The sequence below is a fragment of the Notamacropus eugenii genome, chromosome 5, assembly GCF_028372415.1.
Source record: "Notamacropus eugenii isolate mMacEug1 chromosome 5, mMacEug1.pri_v2, whole genome shotgun sequence".
NCBI lineage: Eukaryota > Metazoa > Chordata > Mammalia > Diprotodontia > Macropodidae > Notamacropus > Notamacropus eugenii.
Window position 1 is genome coordinate 88159284 of NC_092876.1, and position 27373 is coordinate 88186656.

General features: G+C 39.3%; 1 long non-coding RNA gene and 1 pseudogene across 2 annotated transcripts in view; one reads left to right on the plus strand and one right to left on the minus strand.

The window, feature by feature from the left end:
• LOC140504789 (uncharacterized) overlaps window positions 1-7817 on the plus strand; it is a 69054-nt gene extending 61237 nt beyond the window's left edge. The window contains exons 3-5 of one of the 2 annotated variants that reach the window (XR_011967245.1): window positions 6113-6197; window positions 7466-7601; window positions 7688-7817. This is a non-coding gene — a long non-coding RNA (uncharacterized lncRNA). Of the gene's footprint in view, window positions 1-6112; window positions 7602-7687 lie in introns of both variants that reach the window. The other variant, XR_011967244.1, reaches the window with a different exon arrangement.
• On the minus strand, window positions 399-27373 carry LOC140504786 (interferon-induced very large GTPase 1-like; annotated as a pseudogene).

Sequence of the window (27373 nt, forward strand, 5' to 3'; positions counted from 1 at the left end):
TCTCCTCTCTCAGAGCATCACCTTTTGGAATAAAAAATAATTTTAAGAAAAAGAGGAAAGAAAAATTCAAAGTAACCAATGAATACATTGAAAATATCTGAAAATATATTCCTGTAGACCACTGCCCACCTCTCCTAAGGATTGGGGAGAGATATATTGCATGTTTGCTTTGGACCATTGAAAATTTGAAATATTGATTTTGATTTTCATATCATTTTTTCCATTTCCATTGTCACTGCACACATATACGTGTCTGTGTGTGTATGTATACACATATATACTCATTATAGTTTTCAACACAAAACTTTATATCACTTCATAAACTCTATGATTCTCTGTTTTCGGCATGATTGTCATTTTTATAGCACTACTACATTAAGATTAAAATCTATGAATAAAGAAAATTGAGGCAAAAAAACCCTGAAGAGCAATCACTTTATTAGCCATCCCTAGCAGTTTGCCAATAAAATGGTCCAAGACCACCTCAGTTGGTACAGGGACCCTGAACTGAGTTTACAGAGAACTTTTAGACACAGATGAGAAGCATCAGAATGAGGAACATTAACACTGAGGAACATTTATCCCAAACTGAGGGACATGATATTGATTCTCATAGAGATTTACATTTCTGCTTGCTTGGGGTGCTTGTGTACAGTTTAGTATCATCACAAAAGTCTATCTTGGGAAGAATAGGGAATTTTGAGAATTGGGAACTTTGACAGGTAAGCAACATTCATGGGAGTTTCCATCTTCATGTGACTTATATTTGATCACGGAGTGATTATCACTACAGTCTATGCAAGGCTCTTAATAGAAATAACAAGTTTAACTGGACAAAGGCCTTTAATGGAAATGAGAATTTTGGTTAATAAGAAAGCTAACTGGAGCCAATGCACTGTCAGGCTGCACAGAATCTCATACACATTTCTTAATCAATTATGAGTCATAAGAGCTAAATTATGTGTACTTAAAGAATATGATTAAAGTAAATAATTGATCTATAACTGATTAATATTTCACAATAATACATCATTATATTCATGCACCACAATTTGTTCAGCCGTTATGCTAATGATAGATTCTATTTGCTTTCCAGTTTCTTGCTTCTATAAAAAGTGGTATTACAACTATTTTTGTGCAGAAGAAACCTTCCTTTGTGCTTAATGACTTCATCAGGACTTATGCCTCTCAACAGAATCACTGGATCAAGGGGTCAGGATATTTTAGCCACTTCATTTCTATAATTTAAAATTGCATTCTAGAATAGCTGTGTGCATACAAAGTCCCACCAACGATGATTTAGTGCAACATGTCAAACTCAAATAGAAAGGCAGATCAATAAGCCATAAATGTCCTTCTCTATAGGTACATATTAATTTAGGAAACAAAATATTAACATTATTTGTCTTTTATTGTATTTCATTTATTTGGCTAAATGTTTCCCAATTCCATTTTCATCTGGTTATTTTACTGTATCTGCTTGTCCACAATACCTCGCATCAAAAATTAAATTTTGATTATTGCTCTCTGTTGTCATCTATTCCAGTGGGCTGGATGTGATGGAATGCTCTGCATTGTTTTGATTCCGATTTCTCTTAGTAGTGGTTTTAAGGATTTTTTCTTATGGTACCTAACAGTTTACAACTTTTCTTTTGAACACTGTTGATTTTCATCCTTTCTATAATTAAGCATCAGACAATGGACCTTTTTTGCTTATGGATTTGTTAATTGCCTCTGTTTTGTATCCTTGTCCAAGACATTTCATACAAACGTTTTTCCCATTTTAATACTACTCCTCTTATGCTAGCAATGCCATTTTTTCTTGTGTAAAATGTCTTCCATTTCACGTGCTCTTATGTTTTAACTGTCAGTCTTTCTTGTTTATTTAAGTTTTGCACTCCTGGGCATGGATAAGAAAAGTACCTATTTGATTTCTTTCCTAATTTTCTAGTGATATGAACTTTAAACATCGAGATAACATATTCCCTTTTACTTACACAAGTATTTTGTGTTACCTGGTACTCTAAAACTAATTTCCATGAAGCTCCTTTAGAGATTTTCCAACAATTCTTGCAAACAGTACTTCTTGCGGAAATAATTTATATTCTTGCTTATTGAAAACTGAGAGATTAAAATCAAGTGTTTCTGGTTCTTTCTCCACTCTATGTCACTAAATCTCGTTTTATTTATTTTTTAAGCAGTGATACAAAGTTTTGATGATTACTGTATCATAATATGTACCTCCAAACATTCATATTTGAAAAAATCATTTCTGAAAGAACAGGTTCTTGAAATGCTCTACAATCAGGTTCACTTAGAATTATTACTTATTCAGGTCATTCAGCACATCTTGCTTGGTGATTTGGAACCATGCCTGAGGAATCTGACCTCTTCCCTTGAATCTGAGATTATAACGCTCTTCTAATTGTGACCTGAAGCGACATATAAACCATTTCCAGTATGGCTGAGCAGATGTATCTGGAGTGATGTTCCATGTGGCATATTCACCACCTGCCTGACGATAAGTCTTGAAAGGGATTATCCTACCATCCTGAAGGATAAACGGAACATCATTTGCCACAGCGGTGGTACAGAAATCAATTGCAAACTCATCAGTATTGTGCCACTTTTTACCTGTGACAGCCTTAGAACGATGAAAAGGAACACTGTGGTCCTCAGAATGATTTCTGGCTGTATTTGTACAAATTGCTTTGCAAAAGGGACATTGTTTCCAGCAGCCACTTAAGTGATCAGAGAGCATGGCCTGAATCTCAGGTACAAATTTCTTTATAGATGTAATTTCAAAGGACTCTCCTACCTTTTGGATTCTGCTATCCAGGAGTTTACTCATGGTTTCCTTGAGGAATTTTATGTCCACTATCTTCTGGTGTTCAATGCTTATTAAGTCTACTCTTGGAAGGGTCAAATGATGCCCAAGGTGATTACACAATGAGTCTAGCCATACAGACGCAGAATTGTTTTGGTCCTTAGCAACCAGAGTTGATTCCTGAATAGCAGAAAGGGTGACTTTCTTAAAAAAATCCAAGTTATTACTTAAAAAATTCTTCAGTTTCTCATTTTCTTTACTTATATATGTTTCAATCTCTTTCTCAAGGTAATGCTTAAAATATAATTCTGGTGTATGTATGTATTGCTGATAATTCTCAAAGTTTTCTTCCTTAGCCAGAGAGATGAGAATGTGTTTCTCCAGATTGGAACGGTTTCCATTGAAGGCAGGGCAGTTAGCCCTTATCTCCCCAGCTAGGTCAAGGGCTATCTTTTTCTGGATGGCTACAAGTAGGGAAGTAGTGAGCTTGCCCCACAGGAAGTCAACAAATGCTGTGATAGAAGTTGCACCTTGGCAGGAAATCTTAAAACTCATAAAGAAGTCCTCTTTCTTGTTTTCTAGATATGTGACAGGATCATGTGCTCTCTTGAATGCTTTGTGCATATCCCAAAATGTAGCAACCGCTCTATGGCATAAATATAAGGACAAATCTATTTTATATTCGTTTGTGAATGTGTACCGTTCCTCCTCAGATGCCAAATCAGTGTTCTTGTTGATCAACCAGAGTATTTCATGGAAGTAACCTTTATTATAATCCATTCCCATTCTCAACTTAGATTCAATCTTTTCAGTGACCAATGAGATAATGTTTTCAGTAGTCTGCCCTATGGTGTTCTTAGCACTCTCTTCTATAGAGGGCCTGTAAAGTCGGAATTTTGTCTTCCTTATGACATGTTTCTTATAATTAAGGAAAAACTTTTTTGTTCTGGAATGATCTTGAAGTTTGCCTACCATGTTGTGCTCTTGTTTAAAATATTCCAAAAAGACATTTTCCAAATCGACATGAATATTGGGATCTTCAGCAGGAGGCGATGTTGAGGACACTTCATAGACCCACTTTGTCCAAAGCTGACTGAATATCTCTCTCAGCTGCTCCTCACTTAATTCTTTACCCATTAAGGAAAGAGCCACACCTCTGCTGTTTAACAACAGCTGTTTTTCATACTCTGCTTTTTTATTAAACAATTTATCTTGACGTTTCCTGGAACTAAGGAAATCACTGGACTTTCTAATGATATCTGAAACAAGTTCCTCCTTAAGACCTTTCAGTTTGTTCTCAAAGTTTCCCTTCCACTGAGTAACGATTTCATTCTCTTGATCTTCATCAAAATATCTTTGAAGCTCTTGCTTGATGGCGTCATATTTTTCTGCAATGTTAGCTTCAATAGAACTTCTTGGCAAATCCTGAATTTCCCCATTCTGAATCTGATTGGTCACTTGGTTCTGCAAACTCAACACATGACTTCTTAGATTCCAGGTCCAGTTGTTATACATTGTCTCAAGCTTTATCATGGCCATGATCTCTCGGGTATTCCTAAAACTGAACATGAAGTTTTCATTCACCAAGACTTTCCACAAATCATGGATCCGGACTTTCACCTCAGACATCTTCAGGATACTGCCTTTGGATTCTTTTTTGGCAGCCATGAGAATTCCTCTTTTTAGTTCCTGGATGTTGTGACTATAACTAGGGTGAGGAGGGGCCATTGGAGGATCCCCTTCCCATAGATGAGCAAAGTAATGGACATGGGTGTTGACATCAAACTGAATGACATCACTGAAGCGAGTAATACCAGAATATTGTTCCTGTTCTGCAGCTATGACTGCCATTTCATCCAGTCTCTGCTGTAGTCGCCTTCTTCCTTCCATGTTTTGATCTTTAGCAGTGATTTCTCCCACATTCTGATGTACAAAGAGACAGCTTGGGGAAATGTTCATTTGTTTCATTCTCAGAAAGGCCTGGACAGCAATTTGCAAGATATCTTGCATTTCTGAAGGATTTTCTCCAAATATATTGTTCAAGGTAAAGTTTCCAAGTCCAATAACAAAAGTGACCAAGTCATTGTCCCGATTCTGTGATTCACCAGTGAATTCTGGGGCCCTCAGTCCTTCTGTGTCAACCACGAGGACAAAGCCAAAGCCTAGCTCCTCCCACAGTGTCTCCTCCACTTTCAGTAACTGCATGTAAGCTCCTTGTGTACATCGCCCTGCACTGACATTAAATTGCAGGCCAAACATAGCATTCAGCAGAGTAGATTTCCCTGTGCTTTGGAGGCCAAGAACAGAGAGAACAAAGAGCTTATGGTCTCCAATTTTCTAAATCAATCTGTCAAAAACAGCTGCCACCCACTTCAGAGGTACGTAGGAAGCATCCCCATCCATCACTTCAAGGGGATATCCAGAGATCATCAGGTCAGCAGCAATTCGAGGAAGGGAGAAGAACACAGTGTTCATTTCAGATGAAGTTTCTTCCAAAGCTTCATAGATCTGGCCAATCTCTCTCAGGAGATGTTCAATACCCAAAGAAGAATCCCTCATCTCCTTGGACACAGCTTCTAGTTCCACTTGGTGGCATTTCAAGGAGCCATTCTTGGTTTCCTTTTGATTTTCTGCCAGCACCAGGGACCACAAGTGGCTGTACCTCTTCTGGAGTTTTTCCAGGTGACCTCTGGTCAGGTTGTCCATGAATGTACTTAGCCACTGTAGGAAGTACAGCTCAGTGCTATTGTCTTTCTCTGAGTGAGACTGGAGGATTTCAAGCACAGATCTCATCAAGTCATTGAGAGGAAATGCCCTCCTTAGCTGTATTTGTCTAATTATTTGCTTTTCTGTCTCAATCTCACTCTTGTGCTGTTCAAGGCTGCGGTTCTCCTTCTCTCTCAGGTGACAAAGCTCCCTGTCCTTCTTACACCACTGGTGCCAAAGCTCTCCTTGAAGGGGGAGTAATCTCTCCTTCATTTCAGACAATTTCATCTCTTCCATGATGGCCAGCAAAGCCTGTGCCTTTCCCTTAGCCTCCTGACACTCCTTCTTGTCCACATCTACAAGAAAGCCATGGTGCCGAGCAACGTCAGCACACTGTTCCAGACTGAGAAAGCGACCTGAAGACTTCAGCAAGTGATTGAGGACACTCATGAGTTCATCCATTAATTCAGCCTCATTTCTATTCCTAATCCCAATCCTCACTTTCTGACCAGAATGATTGAATGCATTCTCATCTTTGTCGTCAAACAAATAAACCAAAGGTTTTGTTGACTTCCACAGGTCCCGAACCATTTGGACAGTCCTCTCACTTTTATCAGAAGCAGACACAAGGACTACTGTGACAGAAGCAATTTCCTGCAGATATGTAAGTTGTTTCTCATAATCTTTAGAATCTCCACGGAAATTGGTGAAGGCCACACACCTTTCAAATCTGTCCTCATCTCTCCCCCCTGGACAGAACCAGGAGATCTCTACCATCCCTCCCATTAAAAGACAGGATTTGCTGCTGCCTCGGCAGTGACGGTGAAAAAAAGCATCATGTTTGTGCTTACTCAGCAGAGAGTTCAAAATCTGAGATTTGGAAGAAGAAGCAGAACTCACAACTCTTATAAAGGACACAATAGGGATGGGTGCCTGGCAGATGAGTTGGTTATTAAAATTAAGGACTGTGTCTTCTCCTGATAATTTCTCCACCTGTCTCCAGTTTCTCTTGATTTGGCTGAGAGACCACAGGGGGAATTCTATTACAGAAGTGCAGGGATTGGGCACCACAAGGGGGAGAGCAAATTGACAAATGGAAAGTTTGTTTGAAATGTATTGTCTCATGAAATCATCAGCACAGTGAAAAATCATCATCTGGGTGTCCATTGGGTGAATGTGGGGTGGGCCTGTGGACAAGAGAAGAGAGGGTGTGATCCTGTCATCAGATAAATCATCATAAGGATCTGAAGTGTCATCCTCAAGATTTGTCAGAGTCAGTGCCCCACTGCACCTTGTGTCTCCATCACTTTTACAGGTCAGGTATCTCAGTCGGTAATCCAGCATCAACAGCTTCTGTAGGAAATGAAATGGCAATTGTTTTTCTGTATCTGGCTGACTGTCATGTACAGAGGCCTTGTGAATCAGATGGAAATTGTCACGGAATATCATCCTTGGGTAGTAATGCTCCAGACCAAGTCTCTTGGCTAGCTCTATAAACTGAGAATTTTTTATCACTTCCTTATGTGTGGTGGTATTTGGTTCTGCTTCAGAGCTCTATTTCTTTCTCTGAGAAACACTGTCCTGTTCTTTCTTCACCTGATCCATCTGTATACAGTTCATTGTAGCTTCATAGTCTCCAGTGATGAGGAAAGTCATATCTTTCTCCAGAGTTTCCCAATCATGACTGATCCTAGCTTTGAAGAGGACAGAAAGTACTTCTTTGGACCATGACTGTCCCATGTGAGATTCCATCCGCGTAAAACGTTGTATTTTTTCTTCTGCAGACACAGCCATAGGTCCAGGAGTTACTGTGAGCCCTGTGAACAATAGGAATGTTTGAGCCCTATGGTCACATTCATTTTTAAGGTAAAAGTATTTTTCATGGGCTTCTTTCATTTCACATAACAGGAAATTTATTTCTTCACATCCTAGGAGATGGTGGAAGGTTTGGTTTTCCTCCTTGTACCCTGCACCAGCTGCAATGGAAAGTAGCAGCAGGTGTGTGCCTGACTCCCCTGCCTGTTTCAGGGCCTTTAGAAAGGAGCTGAGAGATGAACTGATTTCATAGGTAACCTTTATTTGAGTTTCTTTCATTTTTCCTAAGGAATTTGAGTTGTAATTTAATTCAAAAAGATTATTCTTTGCCTTTTCTAGGAGCTGAATGAAGTTAACAAACTCTGTGACACAGATATCCTGTTGTTCCTTTGCTGAGTGGAAAACCCACTGCATAATTGAGTGACCCTGTGGGAAGTCTTTCACTTGATAGACATGAGGATACAGAAGGCTACGCAACTGGGATTTAATGAATTTGCTTTCATGAACTGAGAAGTCCTTGCAAAAATTGACAATGTTCACCAAGAACTGCTGCAGAACTAAATTTTTGAGACAGATATTAATCCAGGTGTTAGAGTTCTCAGTTCTTTCCCTCAGCTTTTGCTTGAAGTCAAGGAGTTTCATCAGTTTCTCTTTAGGCTCAGTGATTTCCCAGGATTTCACTTCTTCTACAAAAGACCTGGCATCCTCCATGACACTCAATAACTCCTCTCCATCCTGGATCCTTGCACATTGGCCATTCAGGGCTGTGTAAACGTCCATTAGGCAGTGAGTCAATCCAAGAGGATCCTGAAAATCTTGTCTATGGTTAGACAGAATTATGTCCCAGACAGGCACTAGGTGATGACCTCGGTCAATGACACACCAGGTGTGGTTACTGGCCACAAGAACAGCTTTCCATTGTGGGAGAGAATCCACCTCTGGGGGACCTCCTGTTTGGTACACAGATATTTGGAATTTTGCTAGCAAGTTAGTGGAGTTTCTTTTGTGAGAAGCCATTTGGGACTGAGAGTTCAATGCATTTACTGTGGCTGTAGCTGTCACTCTAAATCCACTGTAGCTTCCTCCAATGTACATATCAAGTACCTCTGAGGCTTGTTGCTTCACATCTTGCAGATCCTCTGACCTGAAGCCCTCAGCTACAGCTTTCCACCAGAACACTCCTCCCAAGTGCAATGGGCCCTGGTTCACATGAGAGCCAAACCTTTGGAAAAATGCCTCACATCTATGCTTCAGCAGTTGATGGGTTTCTGCACCACTGGAGTGATTCAGAAGATGCTCCAGCTGTTTTAACTCTTGAAGAGCTGACCTGGACAGATGGAGCTGGTCCTGTGAAAAGTGGCAGGAGGCCAATGGGATATAGCAGAACCTGGTGGTACAGCTATAAGTATGCTCACAGCATGACTTATGGACCTCTCTAGAGTCAGAAGATCTGGTGTCATTGGTGCTGGCCTCCAGGTTAAATCCCCAACCTCCACCTTTACCCAAGAAGCTCACACTGAAGCCTAGTTTCTCCATGCTTTCAATAAACATAGCTTCTTTCTGAGGAGACAAAAATTCCTTTGTTTCCATTCTTGTGCCCTGGGCTGGCCTAAGCAGGAAGAAGTTCTCTGGGAGGCTGAGCAGTTCTTCTCTCTTCCCCAAAAGATCCTCAGCATGGTTGGTTTGGTAAATGCCCTGCAGGGCAAGGCCTCCTGACACCCTTCTGAGGAGCTCCCTGTGAGGAAGATTCTCCTTTTGAGAGAGTGTGCCTTTCATGAGACTGAGGTATCTCTCCATGTATTCTATGAACTCCATTAGGGGTTTCTCAGGGAGTGGCCAGTGCTTGGGTGGGATCTCCATGACCTGCCTCAGTTCCTCTTCTTTCACCCTCACAATCTCCTCCTGGCGACTTTTACCACTTGCCTGCATCTCCCTCAGCTCCTTCAAGACTGAGTGTGCCCACTCTTGTCTCTCCTTCACTGTCACCAAGTATTTCTCTCCCATCTTCTCTGAGCACAGGCTACCAGATACCTAAAGCAGTTTCTCCAATGCCCTTTTCCCCCAAGGATGATTTGCTTGCAATTTTAGTGTCAGGATTTCCCTCTGTTGTAGGTGTTGTAAAGCTTGGGCAGAGGTCACACCTAGGTACTCCTACGGCTTAGGTCCCCAATACTGGACATCTAGGCCCAATTCTCTCAGCTTCCCCTTCAGTTCACTTCTTCCTGGGTCTCTGTGGGTTGGTTCTTCACCATTATCCCCTGGAGTTGACATGGCTGCAGGAGAAGACAAGCACACTGTTAATCATGTTTCCATAGACTAAGGTTGGGCTGTATCTGAGCTATTATAATAAAATGTGTCTTAGATTTAAGCTATTGAACCTAAAATTAAATTCTTTCTATACCTTAAACAACTTAGTAAATGGGTATTAGATCTTTTTATCTGCCTATTACTACCTATGTATGTACCTCTATGAAATAAAATCCTTATATGTTTCAAAATGATGTAAGAATAATTGGGTATTGGTACAATTGACTGAGGGACTTCACTTTTATTCTAGTAATTACTGATAATAAATCAGAAATATCTTTAGTTTGCTTTGGAAAAAGAATTTCAATGCAATCAATTTTCTTAAAGGAAGTAACTTATGAAATAAAAGTATAAACATTTTACTATAAACATTTTATTGCTGTGCACTGTTTTAGAATTATTACTTAAAGTGTCCTCCCCAGTCTTTTGTTACAACTGGAGTAAGTTAACATCAGAAGCAAATTCATTTGGATAACTCTTGAACCCTGGGGTGGAAAGCTTCTACCTGCAAAAGTGCTGTTACTTATATTTTCATGTATGAGGTTGGATCCTCAATAGCATCAGATTCTCCTAAAGGAATTTAAATCAGTATGGAAACATTTTGGGAAAGTAACAAGATCAGATAATCCTGTGTGTCAAAGTAAATACAGCACCATGGGGCTCTTGGTTTCTTTCTCCATAATTCTGGGGCCCTGCATATAAACGTCCCTATCAGATTTCTGACTTCCAGACAACAAGCGATTCACCTACAGGTGGAAGCCCATACTCACCCACTGTCCCCTGAATATGGCCTATGCTGAGTTTCAATCAACCTCATCCTCAGAACTCATCAAAACAGGGACAGGTCTTTGTCCCTTTCAGCGTGAAGAAGCTACAGAAGCCTAGACCTTCCTCTGGTTTCACAAATGAATTTTGGTGCCATATCTTTAAGCAGGGAGTGATAGAAACCTAATAAAACTTCTCCCAGCTCCAATATTCCCACTTCCTTATGCACCCCCACTGAACAACAAGGATGTACTGATTTAACCACACCATCTCGCTTTCATCACACTACAGGCCCCCAGATTCAATATAGCCACTGTCCCTCAGATCAGGTATATTCTTGTACTCAAGCACAATCACATCATCCATTTAGCACAAGACAGGACTTAACTGTATAGCACAATACCTAATTATCCATCTTGACCAAGCAAGACCACAATAATTAGCCAGTCAGAAAGCAGCACAACCAGGATGTTTGACCACCAAACCATAGAAGAGACCCACCCCCTCCTCCATTATGTAATTCCTTAACAAATCCTTCCTGTCTTTTTTATATTCATGATTTCTGTTGTGCAATCATCATCATTACATTCCAAAAATGCCTGTCTTTTCTTACTAAGTTACTGGTTCTCTTGGAACTCAGGCTGCTTCTTGAGAGGTGTCAATTTCTGTAAATGCCTATACTTGGATTAGAGGTGGTCTGACTGAATTCTTTTGATGGTCCTGACACAATAGACATAAAACCATAACACACCTGCTCATCATTTATTTTGGATTAATAGTATTCCATTACATTCATATACTATAACTTGTTCAACCATTCCCCAATTCATGGATGTCCCCTCAATTTCCAATTTTTTGCCACCACAAAAATATTTTTGTATAAGTGGGTCATTTTCCTTTTTTTATGATCTCTTCGGGATATAGACTAATTAGTGTTTATTGCTGGATCAAAAGTGTAAACAGTTTTACAGTCTTTCAGTATAGTTCCAAATTGCTGTCTAGAATGGTTGGATCAGTTCACAATTCCACCAACAAAACATTGGTGTTGCAATTTTCCCACATCCTCTCCAACATTTCTCATTTTCCTGTTTTGTCACGTTAACCATTCTGATAGGTGTGATATGGTACCTCCACTGACCATTATCCAATTCCAGGTCACAGGTACAACATGGAGAGGGTTGCTTGTAATCACAAAGTAAAAGGACCAGGACACAAACAGAGGGTACTAATTCCTAGTAGTCTTCCTAGGGCTAAGAAAGGAGTGGTGAGAGGTCAAGGAAGGACCAGAACAGAGACCAGCAGAGCAGTGACTATACTTTTCACTAGATCACTTATCTTGAAAGCACCAAAAACTTCAAGACCTCCCAGAACTGTCTGTGAAAACAGCAGGGCAAAAAAGCCTGAAGCTTGGGATAGTGACCACAATCTCCAATCAGAGGTGAGCAGAACCCACCTCCAACACTAATTTAAAGTCAAGAAATAGGGTGGAAAATGAGCAAGAACAACAACAATAAAAAAACCCTGGTAATAAAGAGCTATTATTTTTACAGGAACCCATAAGACATCAACTCAGAAGAAAGCTAAAGAAGAAAACATCTAGAAACAAAATCAGAAAGGAAAACCACAGATTAGACACAACCCCAACAAAAATTCATAGAAGAGATAAATAAAGAGATTTTTTATTTTCTTCAGCATTTGGGGGAGGGGGTCTCCTTTAGCAAGCTGTTGACTCGCTTTTCATGATTTTCATCACTCTCATTCCTCTTCCTAATTTTTCCTCCACCTCTCTTACTTCATTTTCAAAATCTTTCTGAGTTCTTCCATGGTCTGAGACCATTGCATAATTTTTTGGAGGTTTTGGATGTCGAAGCTTTGACTTTTATGTCTTCCTCTGATGATATGCTTTGTTCTTCCTCATCCAAAAGGATGGAAGAAAATACCTCTTCACCAAGAAACTAAACATCTATAGTCTTATTTTTTTCCCCTTTTGGAGCAGTTTTCCAGCCAGTTTTTTCAATTTTGAATCTTTTGTCAAATGGAGGGTATACTCTAGGGACCTGTAAGTTCTCAGTTCCTTCAAGGTGGCACAATCAAGGGAGAGAAGTTTACTCCTTTCCTGGCCTGCTCTCTGGTCTGGAAGGAGCAAGCACTTTTTCTGCCTTGGAACTGTGAGTAGGATTCCTTCCCCAAAGCTTCCACTAGATCCACCACATCAGTGCTCCTTTTCACCCCAGGACTGCCACTCACAACTGAGACCCAGACCAGCCACTTCTTGATTCCCTCAGGTTCTTTAGTCTCAGGAATCCAAAATTGAAAACTGCTGTGGCAATGGCTTCTGCTGCCCTGGACCTGGAGTTGAGACAGAGTTTTCTCACTAACCTCTAAAACTGTCTTTGGTATTTATGGATTGAGAAATCTGGGAACTGCAGCAGCTACCCATGATTTCATGCCCTTTAGCCTTCTCCAGTCCTGTCCTTGCTGGGCTGTGCCTGCAAGGCTGGACTGCACTCCACTCTGAGCCCAGTGTGATAGCTCTTTCCTTTTGGCTTTCCTGGTTGTCTTGGGCTGGAAATCTCTTTCACTCTGTCGTTTTGTGGCTTCTGCTGTTCTAGAATTTGTTTAGTCATTTTTACAGTTATTTTAGGGGTATAGCTACAGCATGTCCATCTTTCTACTCCACCATATTGGCTCTGCCCCCAAAAGACATTTTTCAAAAAGCAAAAAAAAAAAAAAAAAAATGTTACAAATAAAATCAGTGCAATAGAAGAAAAATTGGGCAAAAAATGAAAGCAACACAAGAAAATTATGAAAAAAGAATTAAGAGACAATAAAAGAGGCAAAAACCTGAAGAAAATGAATTCTTGAAAAGAAGAGCTGATTAGATGTAAAAAGAAGAATAAAAGCTCATTATAAAAAAAGAGTTCTTCAAAAACTAGAAGTGGGCAAGTGGAAGCTAAGGATTTAATGAGACTTCAAAAAGAATAAGACAAAGTCCAAAGAATGAAAAAATAGAAGAAAAAGTGAACCATTTCATCAGATAAACAAACAACCTAGAAAAGATATTGGAGGGAGATAATCTAAGCATCACTGGGCTAACCTAAACACATAATCAAAGAAAGCATATACAGGACACCTTTCAAGTAACTATAAAGGAAAACTGCCACAATACACTGGGAACCAGAGGGTAAAATAGAAATTGAAAGAATTCTCTGATGACCACCTAAAAGAGATTGCAAAATGAAAACTCTCAGTAATATTATAACCAAGTTTCATATCCCTCAGAACAAGTAAAAAATACTTCAGGCATCCAGAAAATAAAAAAAAAACACATTCAAATAATGTGGAGCCATAATCAGGTTCACAAAAGTGTCAGTAGTTACCACTATAAAGGAGCAGAAGGCAAAGGAGGTCAGATTATTAGCAAGAACATCATGCCCAACAAAATTGAGGTAATCCTTCAAGGGAATTAAAAGTTGATATTCAATTAAATAAAGGAATTGTAAGCATTCTAGATGAAAAAACTAGAGTTGAATAGAAATGTAGACTTTCAAACACAAGACTCAAGAGGAGCATTAAAAGGTAAATGAGTGAGAAATCACAAGGAACTTAAAAAAGTTAAAATGTTTACATTCCCAAATGAGATGAGACTTTAGAACATTATAAGTATTAAGAAAGAAGAACTTTACATAGACAGAGAGCATGAATGTGAACCGATTATATTAGAATAATCTCAAAAAAAAAATGAATGGAAGGGTGGGAAATGAAGATGCTCTGCAAGAAAAGGGAAGGAAGAAGAGAAATAGGTAAATTTTTTTTCCCACATAAAAGAGGCATTAAAGGAAGAGTATTTACAGTTGAGAGGAAAATAGGGTGAAATGGGCAATGTCTGAAATTTACTTTCATGTGAACTGGTTCAAAGAGAGAACAATATGTTTAAATATGGATATACACACAATTACTCAATTACATATGTATATGTAGATATACATATACACTCAGTTGGATATAGAAATCTATTTGAATGAAATGGGAAGTAAAAGGTAATGGGTCTAAGATAGAGTGAGGAGAGGTAATAACAGATTAAGGGAAGCAATGATCAGAAGCAAAACAGAATTTTAAGGAGAGACAGAATAAATGAGGGACAAAGAGAGGGAGGGAGAGAGAGAGAGAAAATATTCAAATTCTTAAATATTCAATTCCTTAAAGAGGAAATAAAAGGTAAAACTATAGCTCTGGGGAGGGGGCTCAATTTGCACCTTTCAAAACTAGAGAAATCTAACCATAAAATAAAGAAGAAAGAATTTAAGGAAATGAAAGACTTCTAGAAAAGTTAGAGATGATAGGCTTCTGAAGAAAATGAAATGGGAACAGAAATGAGTATGCCTTTTTCTCAGTTATATATGACATCTTCATAAAACATTTACTATGCTTGGTGCATAAAATCCTCAGAAACAAATGCAGAAAATGGAAATATTAAATTCATTCTTTTTGGACCATAATACAATAAAACTTACATTCAGAAAAGCTCCTTGGAGGCTTAAATTAAAAATCCATTCAGTCATTCATTCAATCATTCATTTAATCTAATCTTAAATCTATGGAAACAATCACTAATTTCATTAAATACAAAACAATGACACAACATACCAAAATTAAGGGAGAAATATGTTTGTATGTATGTATGTATATATGTGTCTGTGAGGGGGGTGTTAGTGGGGTAGGTGTGCATGCTTACATCAATAAAAAAGTGAAAGGACAGATTAGTCAATTAGCCATACAATTTTTAAAAATTAGAAAAAGAAGGAAATAAAAGTCCACATTAAACAACAAAAAAAATTAGAAATAAAAGAAAAATTAGTACTTTTTGAAATAAATAGACCACTGAAGTAATAAAAAAAAAAAACTAGCAGACATTTTTATTGAGGAAATAGAGAAACACCAGTTCACATTAATTTTTGGAAAAGAAAAGAAAATATTGTAAATATCAAAAAGTGACAAGGTTAATGCACCAAAAAGGCAAATGAAATTAAAGTAATATTTGGTAGCTATTTTGTCCAGTTATACGTAAAAAAAAAAAAAAAGTAAAAAACAAGCTAAGTAAAATGGGTGAGTATTTATAAAAATATAAATTCCAGTATGGAGAGGAGCACTTGTTGTCAGTCACAGGGGAGCAAGGTACCTAGTTCCAGTTCTAAAGAAAAGAGGAGCATTAGCACTTGTGACTGCAGAATATAAATGAACTAGTCATAGTTTCAGAACCAAGCACTCACTCACACATGTTGGTAGAAGGGAGCAAGGATCCTTCATGGGTAAAGACCAGAGCACAAACCCTACCTCTCCCCAGACCACACCATGTTGGAAACACCAAAAACTTGTAGATGCCCAAAACTAGTTCTGAAAATAGCAGCATGCAAAAACTTAAAGCTTGGGACAATGCCTCCCCAAGGCCAGGACACCAGAGTCCAACTTTAGCACAAAGTTCAAAGTCAAGAAATAGGTTGGAAAAATGATCACACAACACCAAGAAAAAGAAGGCAACCATAAAATCTTAGTATGGCAGCAGGAGAAATCAAGGCACAAACTAAGATGAAGATAACAATGTGAAAACAGCTACAAGCAAACCCTCAAAGACATATCCTAATTGGAAACAAGCCCAACAAGAATTCCTGAGAGAATTAAAGAAAGAAATGAGTGATAGAGGGGGAAAATGGGAAAATAATTTTAATGACGTAAGAAAATTATGAAAAGAGAATTAATAGCTTAGTAAGAGAGGCACAAAAATACTGAAGAAAATGACACACCTTAAAAAAGTGGAATTGGTCTAATGGTAAAAGAGACACAAAAATTCACCAAAGAAAAGAAATTCTTAAAAAGCACAGTTGACCAAATTGAAAAAAAAAAAAGAGGTAGAAGAACTCACTGAAGAAAATAATTCCTTAAAAATTAAAATTGGCCAAGGGGAAGCTAATGACTATGAGACATCAAGAAATGATAAAAATAAAGTCCAAAAGAAAGGAAAAACAGGAAAAAAATGTGACATATCTCATTGGAAATGCAATTGACTCGAAAAATTGATTAAGGAGAGATAATTTAAGAATTGTTGGACTACCTCAAAGCCATGATCAAAAATGTAGCCTAGTCATCATATTTCAAGGAATTAAAGAAAAAACTGTCATGATGTTGTAGATTCAGAAGGTAAAACAGAAATTGGAAGAATAAATTGCTCTGAAAGAGATCTCAAAATGAAATCTCCCAGGAATGTTATAACCAAATTCCAGAGTTTCCAGGAAAAAGGGACAATATTTCAAGGAGCCAAAAAAAGCTTCCAAATAATGTGGAGCCACTGTCAGGATCATGAAACATTTAGCAACTACCATCTTAAAGGACCAGTGGCCCTAGAATATTATATTTCAGAAGGCAAGGGAGCTAAAATTACAACTAAACAATAATACATCAAGCAAAACTGAGTATAATCTTTCAGAAGGAAAAAACACGGACACATTGAAATAGAAGGTATGCAAACATTCCTGATGAAATCCCCAGAAATGAATAAAAAACTTCAAACACAATATTCAAAGAAGCATGAAAAAAGTAAACATGAAACAGTATCATAGCATAAAAGAGTAATCATAAGAGATTCAATAAAGTCAAACTGTTTACATTTCCATACAGGAAAAAAAGGTATTTGTAACTCCCAAAAACTTTATCATTATTCAGGCATTGTGAAGGGGTATACATAAATAAAGGGCATGAAAGAGAGTCATTATACTAGGAAGATCTCACAAAAATGAAAAAAAATAAAGGGGGAGAACAGAGGGATACACTGTGAGAAGGGGAAATGCAGAATAAGGTAATTTTTTTTCTTGCATTAAAGAGAGATGCAAGAAATATCTTTCACAGTGGATGGGAAAATGGGGGTAATGGCAGGAAATGCTTGAATCTTGTCCTTATTGTAATTGGTTCAAAAAGGGAAGAATACGAGGGCGGAGCCAAGATGGTGGAGTAGAAAGACTCACATACACATAGCTCCGAACCCACAACCCACAGAACGGCTACAGGGGAGTAACTCACGGCGAATTCTGCACCCAGAGGCCACGGAATATTGGAGCGAGGGAGATTTCTGTTCCGGAGGGACCTGCAAACCTCTTGCGGGGGGTCCTTCGCACTGCAGACTGCGCGCCGGGACTGGGAGCTGAGGGCAGCCCTGCCGCGGCCGCGGCACCAAGAGGAAAAGATCCGAGCAGGCTTCAGGGACGGGATCTCCAGCGGCCACGCGAGTCCCTCCACCCACAGAGGGACCTGCAAACCTCTCGCAAAAGGTCCGTCGCGCTGCAGACGTGGAGCCCAGCCCAGCCCAGACCCGCTGCGGCCACGGCACCAAGAGAAACAGACCCAAGCAGGCTTCAGGGACGGGATCTCCAGTGGCCACACAAGTCCCTCTGCCCACAGGTGACGGGGGTCGGTGAGAGAGTCTCTTTGGCAGGTCGAGAGGGGAGTGGGGTGCCCCCATGATTCGGGCCCCCCACCCCGGGAGGTAGAAGCTGAGAGGCGGCTGCAGACCGGGGCTCCCCAAGCGGGCAGGAGCCTGAATCCATTGTGGAAGGTTTGTGCATAAACCCTCTGAGGGAACTGAGCCTGAGAGGCGGCCCTGCCCCAACCTGACCACCTGAACTTAATTCTCACACTGAATAGCAGCCCTGCCCCTGCCAAAAGCCCTAAGGCTGGAAGCAGCATTTGAATCTCAGTCCCCAAACGCTGGCTGGGAGGATCAGGAGGCGAGGGGGGTGTGAGGAGAATATTCAGAGGTCAAGTCACTGGCTGGGAAAATGCCCAGAAAAGGGAAAAGAAATAAGACTATAGAAGGCTACTTTCTTGGAGAACAGACATTTCCTCCCTTCTTTTCTGATGAGGAAGAACAATGCTTACCATCAGGCAAAGACACAGAAATCAAGGCTTCTGTGTCCCAGCCCACCCAATGGGCTCAGGTCATGGAAGAGCTCAAAAAGAATTTTGAAAATCAGGTTAGAGAGGTGGAGGAAAAACTGGGAAGAGAAATGAGAGAGATGAAAGAAAAGCATGAAAAGCAGATCCGCTCCCTGCTAAAGGAGACCCAAAAAAATGTTGAAGAAATTAACACCTTGAAAACTAGCCTAACTCAATTGGCAAAAGAGGTTCAAAAAGCCAATGAGGAGAAGAATGCTTTCAAAAGCAGAATTAGCCAAATGGAAAAGGAGATTCAAAAGCTCACTGAAGAAAATAGTTCTTTCAAAACTAGAATGGCACAAATGGAGGCTAAGGACTTTGTGAGAAAGCATGATATCACAATACAAAACCAAAAGAATGGAAAAATGGAAGATAATGTGAAATATCTCATTGGAAAAACAACTGACCTGGAAAATAGATTCAGGAGAGACAATTTAAAAATTTTTGGACTACCTGAAAGCCATGATCAAAAGAAGAGCCTAGACATCATCTTCCATGAAATTATCAAGGAAAACTGCCCTGAGATTCTAGAACCAGAGGGCAAAATAAATATTCAAGGAATCCACAGAACACCACATGAAAGAGATCCAAAAAGAGAAACTCCTAGGAACATTGTGGCCAAATTCCAGAGTTCCCAGGTCAAGGAGAAAATATTACAAGCAGCTAGAAAAAAACAATTCAAGTACTGTGGAAATACAATCAGGATAACACAAGATTTAGCAGCCTCTACATTAAGGGATTGAAGGGCATGGAATAGGATATTCCAGAAGTCAAAGGAACTAGGACTAAAACCAAGAATCACCTACCCAGCAAAACTGAGTATAATACTTCAGGGGAAAAAATGGTCTTTCAAAGAAATAGAGGATTTTCAAACATTCTTGATGAAAAGACCAGAGCTGAAAAGAAAATTTGACTTTCAAACACAAGAATGAAGAGAACCATGAAAAGGTGAACAGAAAAGAGAAGTCATAAGGGACTTACTAAAGTTGAACTGTTTACATTCCTACATGGAAAGACTATATTTGTAACTCTTGAAACATTTCAGTATCTGGGTACTGGGTGGGAGTACACACACACACATGCACACATGCACACATACATAGAGACAGAGTGCACAGAGTGAATTGAAGAGGATGGGATCATATCTTAAAAAAAAATGAAATCAAGCAGTGAGAGAGAAATATATTGGGAGGAGAAAGGGAAAAATTGAATGGGGCAAACTATCTCTCATAAAAGAGGCAAGCAAAAGACTCATTAGTGGAGGGATAAAGAGGGGAGGTGAGAGAAAAACATGAAGTCTACTCTCATGACATTCCACTAAAGGAAAGAATAAAATGCACACTCATTTTGGTAGGAAAACCTATCTCACAATACAGGAAAGTGGGGGACAAAGGGACAAGTAGGGTGGGGGGGATGATAGAAGGGAGGGCATGGGGAGGAGAGTGCTATTCGAGGTCAACACTCATGGGGAGGGATAGGATCAAAAGAGAATAGAAGTAATGGGGGACAGGATAGGATGGAGGGAAATATAGTTAGTCCTATACAACACAACTATTATGGAAGTCATTTGCAAAACTACACAGATTTGGCCTATATTGAATTGCTTGCCTTCCAAAGGGAAGGGGTGGAGAGGGAGGGAGGTAAAGAAGTTGGAACTCAAAGTGTTAGGATCAACTGTAATGTTCTTACCACTAGGAACTAAGAAATACAGGTAAAGGGGTATAGAAAGCTATCTGACCCTACAGGACAAAAGAGAAGACGGAGACAAGGGCAGAGAGGGATGATAGAAGAGAGAGCAGATTGGTCATAGGGGTAATTAGAATGCTTGGTGTTTGGGGGGGGAGGGGAGAAAAGGGGAGAAAATTTGTAACCCAAAATTTTGTGAAAATGAATGTTAAAAGTTAAATAAATAAATAAATAGATAGATAGATAGATAGATAAAAAAATAAATAAATAAAAAGAAGAAAGCATTCAGGTACTTGTAACAAATGCTTAGACGAATTTCTATCCAAGACATAGATTTTTTTTTAAATTAGATAATTCTAACCACGTAAGATGTGTACATTTGAATAAAATAAATGAAGGTCAAATTAGAAATTATAGAGTAGAGAATATATAAAATATTACATTAAAATGAACAAGGAAAGTCATTTGTATTCAAGATATTGAGAAAACCAACACTCAGGTGTACCAGGAGCCACTGGCAACAGATGAGTGCTGGAAGTTTTCCAAAGTCTTAAATAACCATAAATGACATAAGTTCCAAAACATTGATAAAAAGCTAGTCATATGAAAATAATTTTGCCATCTCAAGTCATGCCTTCAAAATCAGTGAGAATGGCAAAAGAAAACCAATAACTGATTTTTTAAAAATTTTGAAATTCATGAATGTGAAATAAAAGGGCCATCTTATATAAATCATAAAATAGAAAGAAAAAAAGGGATTGTACATGAAACAAATTCTAACATACATAGCATGACTTTATTTTTGAATAATGAAAATTCAACATGACACTTTCAAATCCGTTCTCATTCCTTCTGACCTTCCTTCTCTTTAAAAAAAAAAGAATACATAAACACACTCAGCTGGATACAGAAATCTATCTTACCCAATAGGGAAACGGGAATGTAAGGGGATAGGGGACTTGAGAGGGGGGGAGCTGATAAAAAGTAGGAAACATACAATTTATAGAAGCAAATATATATATATAAATATTGTAATGTCATATTTGACAAAAATAAAAATAAAGACAAGATTTGGGGATAAAAAATTGTTATTTGGTAAAAATTGTTGGAAACACTGGAAAGCACTGTGGCAGAAATTAAGCAGAAACCAATATCTTACTCCATTTACCAAGATAATGTAAAAATGAATAGATGACTAGATGTAAAGGGAGTAACTGTAAGAAAATTTAAAGAATATGGAACACATTACTCATCAGACATAGATAAGTGAATAATTTATGAATAAACAATAGAGATCAAAATGAGGTATAAAATGGATAATTTCAATTACATTAAATTGAAAAGGAATTGTAAAAGTAAAGTAAATATATCCAAGATCAATAGGAAAGAAAACAATTGAGGGAAAAAATTTATAGCCCTTCACAACCTGAAGGGAGTAGAAGCAGTAAAACAATACAGAGTAACAGCAATATTGTTAGAACAATCAACTGTGAAAGACTTAGCTACTTTCATCAATACAATGGTCCACCACCATGCCGAAGGACTCATGATATAAAATGCTGTCTTCTAGGTAGAGAACAGAGATCAGTTTTGTGCAATTATATATTTATATTGAATATATTTTAAGTATTTCTTACCTTCTCAAAGCATGAGGGAGGGGGCAAAGAGAGAGAGAGAGAATGTGGAACTGAAAATAATATTTTTTTAAAAAGAATGTAAAGATGGTGGAAATTGCCTGGCTTTCCCAAATTCTCCCACAAATAATTTAAAATATTGCATCAAAGTGAACTTCAGAGTGGTAGAAATGATTACAAGTCAAAATAAGTAGTTGTACAACCTAAAACAATTTGCAAGGCTAAGAAAGACCTGAATTCCAGGAGTAGTGGCCTAGCCTGATTGAAGCTAGGCAGATCATTGTGTTCATCCTTCATTGCTGAAGAAGACCAAGCCATCAGAGAAATGATGACATGACTTGCAATTGACTTTGTTTTGAGTGAGGGAGTCACCAGCCTCACTTCTCCTCCAGACCCATCTGGATCCAGTGATCAGATATTCATCAGGATGACTGGAGATGACCCAGGGTGCACTGGGAGACCTTGGGTCCTTTAGGTCAAGGTCCTTGCAGGTACTCACTTAGGGTGAAGCAACGCCCATTCATTGAATAAGCCTGTTTAAGAAGTAGCCAGGGCATGGCCCCTTTAATGAGGCCTAGAAAAAGAAAGACCTCAGATTGGGAGGGAAACAACAACAGTTACTACTGATAATCACTCTAAAGCTAGGAGGGTCCAGAAGAGCCCTTAGGCAGCAGACCATTAGTGTCCCAGCTTCAGAGTCCATAGATTTAAGGTTTTGGGACAGGACAGGACAGGGAAAAGGGAAGGTAAGGGGAGGGGAGGGAAAGGGAGGGAAGGAGCCAGTAAAACCCAAGTCACCTGGGCATCTTTTGGCCGTTCAAATTTACTTTCCTTTGGAGAGGAGAAGGAAGGGGAGGGGGAAGCAGACAGGAAAGGAGGGGTGCAGTTACCCAGCTAGCTGGGTCCCCATTCAGTGAGCTGCATCTGCTCACATGACTGTGTTCATCCTTTTTTGCCAAAGAAGACTATGCCATCAGAGAAATGATGACATGACTTGCCCTTGACTTTGTTTTGAGTGAGGGAGGGCTGTGCAGGTCACCAGCCTCTCTTCTCCTCCAGAGTCATCTCAGGCAAATAATACCAAATCAACAAATAACAAGCCCTGGGGGTGTCTGTGTAGGAGGCAGCTTCAGTTGCAAGAACTTTTACCCCATGATCAATGTAGGGGTCAGGGAAAAGCTTGCATGGACCTCCACTTTCTAGTGTTGGACCTAGGATGTATGTGCACTGATGAGATGCAGTCCCAGGCTGTGGCAGTGGTCAAGGAGGAAAAAGTACACACTGGTGAATGTAGCTGGAGAAGAGTGAGACTCTGATGGCTGTGGTCACTCACAAGAAAGTGGAGTCACTGGTTCTGATTCCAGGGCAAAGGGTGAGGTGAAGCCATAAGCTGCTGAAGGGAAGCAGAGGGAGTAAGAATATTTGTGTTGACAGCATTGCTGAGGGCCCTGGTTGCAGCTCAGGGGCAGAAAAGAGCACATGAGGTTACTTATAGAAAATGGTGTGAGCTGGATGAACACTGACTATACCTGGCCCTGGATTCTAAAATATTCAAGAACCAAGAGATGAAAGGCCCCCAGATAGAGCTCAGAAAACAACAGCCCCAAAATCCTGAAGCCTGAGACATTATCCCCCACACCTCAGGACCAGAGTCTGACTCTAATATAAAGTTAACAGCCAAAAAAATAGACCGCTAAAAAAAATGGGTAAGCAAAGGAAAAAGAATCAAACCATAGATAGCTACTCTGGTGATATAGAAGATCAGGAATCGAACTCAGAAGGCAGGGAAGCCAAAACGTCTACTTCTAAAGTTTCAGAGAAAAATATAAAATGGTCAGAAGCCCAAAAAGAGTTCTTGGAAAAATTTTTAAAGCACTGTGATATTCAGAGAAGTTGAGGAAAATTAGAGGAAAAAATAAGAAAATCAAGATAATTATGAAAGTCAACTAATTGGAAAGGGAGATCCAAAAACTTAAAGAAGAAAATAATTTTTAAAATTTGAATTGAGGAAGATAAGAACTAATGGCTTCATATGCTAATGACCCCAAGAAATACCAAAGCGAAATGAAAAGAATGCATAGAAGAACATGTGAAATATCTCATCACAAAAACAACTGATCTGAAAAATAGATCAAGGACAGACAAATTCAGAATTGTTGAACATCCTGAAGGTTATGATTAAAAATAACTTAGACACTCTACTTCAATAAATTATTAAGAAATATTACCCTGAAGTGTCAGAACTAGACAGTAAAATAGAAGTTGAAAAAAATCCACTGAAAGTGACCACCACATGAAAGTGATCCCAAAATGAAAACCCACAGGAACATCGTAGCTTAGTTCTGTAGCTCCCAGGTCAAGGAGAAAATAATACCAGAGGAAAAAATTGAAATACTGTGGAACTTCAGCCAAGATAACAAAGATTTAGCAGCTTCTATATGAAAAGATCAAAAGGCATGAAACTGGGTTTGCCACCAAGAATAACTTCACCAACAAAGCTGAGTGTAATCCTGTAAGGGAAAAATAGACATTTATTAAATTAAAGGACTTTCAGGTAGCCTTGAAGAAAACAAAAGAACTAAACAGAGAGTTTGGCCTACAAGAATCAGAAGAAACACAAAAAGGTAAAGATGAAAATTATAAGAGGTTTTATTTCTTATATGGGAAAAAGTCATCTGTAATTTCTAAAAATTATCATTACTAAGGTTGTTTGAAAGGGCATGCATAGAAGTCTTGGGGTTGAGTTTACTATGATGTGATGAACCTAAAAATAAAATTGGGTAAGAAAAAGTAAAATGGAGTAATTATCTCATAAAAACAAGGCATTAATGGAAGAACTCTTACAATGGAAGGTAGAAGGGGGTGGAGGGCTAGTAGTGCTACAACCTTATTCTCATCAGGACTGGGTTAAAGAGGGAACAACATATTCCTCTAGAAGGGTATAAAAGTCTTCTTACCTTACAGGGAAATGGAAAGGCAAAGGAATAGAATAAGGGAGGGTGTCTTAGAAGGAGAACAGATGCTGGAGGCAGTGATCAGAAGTAAATTTAGATGTGTGGTGTGTGCATACTACGGTTTTACATAAACATGCATGTGTGTGTGTGTGTGTGTGTGTGTGTGTGTGTGTGTGAGAGAGAGAGAGAGAGAGAGAGAGAGAGAGAGAGAGAGAGAGAGAGAGAGAGAGAGAGAAATGGTTGCCATCTCAAATATAGAGTGAGGAAGGAGGAAGAAAGAGAGTTCAGAATTTTAAAGAGAACTAAAAAAATTTAAAATAAATTTTAAAAAAAGGAATATGAACTCCTTGAGAAGAGGGATTGGCTTGCTTTTCACTTTCCATCCCAAGCTCTATGTGTTTTGCCAATTGTAAGTGATTATTATCTGCATTATTCATTCACTCACTGGATGCATATATGTGTATATATACAAGTGCAAACACACACAAATACACACACACACACACACACACGGTGCCCAAAAGCAAAATCTTGGTACAGTTTTAAGGTTAAATAATTTATATGTGCATAAATATTTGTGTGTGTATATATGTATAGTCAGCATTTACATAGCACATTGAGGTTTTCAAAGTGGATTCCACATGTTAACTTGGGTGATCCTTACAACAACCACATGAGGTGGGTTCTTTAACTATCCATATTTTCTATGTGAGGGAGATAAAGAGAAGTTAAGTATGATTTGACCAGAGTCAGAACCATAGGAAGAGTTTGAAGCAGGATTTGAATTAGTCTTTTCCTGACTCCACACCCATCACTCTCTCCACTTAACCACCTTTGTACCTCCCTCTCTCTATCTCTTCCTCGCTCTATATCTCTAGTCTATATCTTTACTACTTTCTGTTTCTGTTTCTCTCTCATGCTCACTGACTCTAGAGGTGTCCCTCTATTTCCCTGTGTACATTAGTGGGGCTCCACCCTGCTCTTTGTCTCTTGCCATCTCTGTCTCTCTATAAGCCCTCACTCCACCAACACCTCATTTTGTGAGCTGAACAAGCCACTTTTCCTCTCAGGGACCCTGTACCATCAGGAGGTGGAAAGAGATCCATCGTCTGCCCCTGTGCCTCTTAACATGCCAGGGAGTTAATGTCAGGCTCTTTCTCAAACCACACAAAAGAGAGTTCTGCAGAATTTAAAGCTCTATGTCACTGTCAGGCTTGCTATGCTTGTTACTTTTTCAATAAATGACTCAGTCTAACAGATATGCATACAAGACTTCTGTAGCCCAAGTAATGGGAAGCAACTGTATTACTCTTTGTCAAAGATGTGTTGATGTTGTTCTCATCAGTAAGATGCAAATTCATTTGGGAGCATCACTGAGTTCACTGTAGCTTTTTACCATCACTAGATTTTCAAAGCATAACAACTATTATGGGGCTTAATGATGTTTTTCAAAACCAAATGGGAGTTTTCATTCTCAAAAAGGCTGGAAAACCACCAAACTGGAAGGAAGGGGGAGGAATGGGGAACATCTGTGATGATCTCCCAGCCCTTTTCCTTCCTGTAATATACTCCACTCCCATAACAACAAGCACAAGTCCTGGTTTGAAGATAGGAGTTGCATGCCTATATGCAGGCAAACTCCAAAAACACAGAGATTTTATTCTTTTTTTCAGACTCCCTCTCTTTCCCAGACGGGGCAGCAGAGGACATGGCATAAGAGGAAATACATGAAACTGCTCTGAGAAGGCGAACCAAGAAAGAAAGGACCAAAGATAACTTTCGTGGGTGAAGGGAGAGCAGCAAAGCACCGCAGAACCACCCATAAGTGAACCTTCCATGGAAACACTGTAAAGGTGTGGGTCTGGGTGCGGAGGAGAGAGAAAAATGAAAGAGAGAATACGATACTCTACCTGAAAGTCAGCTAGATGCCCCAGTGTCCCCTGAAGCATATGCCTTCCTTGAAGCCTGTGACCCAGGTTCCCTGAACCACTTGATTCCCCCAAACATTTTGACCTCCCTCCTTCCCTGATTATTCTGACTCCAATACAATTCCACTCTGAGTCCTTTTTCTTTCTTTCTCTCAGCCTTTTGCTACCTGACCATCACTCTCTTTGTTTTCTTTCTAGGCTACATTTCTGTTTCTGCTAATGTTTTTCTCTTTGTCACTCTCTCTCTGTCTCTGCTTTTCATTCTTTTGCCCCACCTCATTCTGCATCTCCCCCTAATCCCCAGAACATTTTTCCAAACCCATTTTTATCTCTGTCTCACTTTCTTATACATCCATCATGCCAGGCTCCTGACCTACGTGTCTCTACCCTTTGTTCTGTCTTCTTGTCTCTTTTTCTCACTTTCTCCCTGAAGCACAGACTCTTTCACTATTGCCTGTGTCTCCCTAACACACAGCACAGTGCCTGGCACACAGTAGGTGCCTAATAAATGTTTAATGATAGATTAACTGTGCCACCTTTGTTCTCTCTCTGTTTCTTTCTCTTATGCTGAATCCTGGCTCGCTATTAATGCAACCTAAGTCCCTTTTCTTCTCTGAGACTTGATTTCCCCATTGTCACAATGAACAGATTGACCTAGATTGTCCCTAAGGTCCCTCCCAGGAGTCCCTTTTACTCCTACTGTAGTTCCCGTAGTTTCAGCTCCATCCTCTCTCTGTTTCTTCCCTCCTCCGTGCCTGAAGCCCTTTA